The sequence below is a fragment of the Aptenodytes forsteri genome, unplaced genomic scaffold, assembly GCF_000699145.1.
Source record: "Aptenodytes forsteri isolate BGI_AS27 unplaced genomic scaffold, ASM69914v1 Scaffold187, whole genome shotgun sequence".
Taxonomy (NCBI): Eukaryota; Metazoa; Chordata; class Aves; order Sphenisciformes; family Spheniscidae; genus Aptenodytes; species Aptenodytes forsteri.
Window position 1 is genome coordinate 441,854 of NW_008794084.1, and position 1,198 is coordinate 443,051.

The following is a 1,198-nucleotide window of genomic DNA, read 5'->3' on the forward strand; positions in this document are numbered from 1 at the left end:
GGACCACCACGGGGAATGCCGGAGGAGGGCAGGGGGCTTTTATTGCATTGGAGGCAGCTGGAAGCCCCAGCCCCGCGATGCCCAGGGATGCCCAAATGCAAGGCAGCTGTTGGGCGATCACCGCATCCCCACGCACCTGCGAGAGCTGCTGAGCTCAGACCTCTCAATGCCAGGGGAAAGGGGACCCCAAGAAACACCCCGCAAAGCGGCCCCGGGGAGCAGGGGGCCGGATGCAAGAGGGCGACGTGCCCACCCCTGCGCTGCGTGCGATCCCGAGCCATAATACAAGCACAAGCTCCATCCTACCAACCACGGGCACAGGTATAAAACCAGCTGCAGGTTGTTTCCTACTACAACAGCAAAAGTAGGAAAAAAACCCCAGCCCCAGATACTTATACACCGTCAATAAAAATATCAGACCTTTGTGTTATTAAACAATTTGCTTTCGTTTATGCATAGCTGATTGTTCAGAACCTATGAGTCAGTGCAAATTGTATTACGCGGGGAGATTAAGCAAATAAATGCTAGCTTTTTGGAGACATTAAAATGAGAGGACTATGGAAATAAAATTATCTAGAAAATTGTATTAGCAATTCATTAGCAGCAGCAAGATGTTCAAGGTAACCAACAGATCTGCGGTGCCTTTAGGAATGGCAGGGGTGGGGGGGCTGCTCGCCGTGCTGCCAAAACCGGCCCAGGGGAAGCCGGTGGCAAGGCGGAGTCGCCGGAGGGGAGCCCACCGGGACCACCGCACCACGGGGCAGGGAAATGGCGGGCAGCAGGCACCCGCCGTGGGGGTGTCGTGCCTGGCGTGCAGGCAGGTGCCGGCGAAAGATGCTCCCCCAGCAGGATGCCGGCAGCATCCTCTTGGCCAGCCCCGCACCTCCAGCCCGGGGACCAGCCGGGTGACGGGCATCCCAGACAGCATCTCGGTGCGCGCCATCCCGCCATTGCCCCGTCACCCACCCCGGCATTGTGGCATCATCCGCCGTGGCGTGGTGGCACGCCGCGGCTGGCTCTGCCTTGTGGCTCCAAGGACGCAGGGGCCGGCCGGAGGGATGCTCAGTCCCAGCCTTGGCAAGGCATGCAGCGTGCTGCCCAGAAACGGCCCAAAATCTGCAAAAAACCCCTAGTGAAACGGGAATAAAAGCAGCAAGAGAGGCGGCCCCGCACGGGAGCTGCCTTTCTCCCTCCGCAG

At 59.3% G+C, this 1,198-nt stretch overlaps 1 protein-coding gene across 1 annotated transcript in view; it reads right to left on the reverse strand.

Annotated features, from left to right (window-relative positions):
- ZBTB16 (zinc finger and BTB domain containing 16) overlaps positions 1–1,198 on the reverse strand; it is a 65,450-nt gene that overhangs the window by 3,380 nt on the left and 60,872 nt on the right.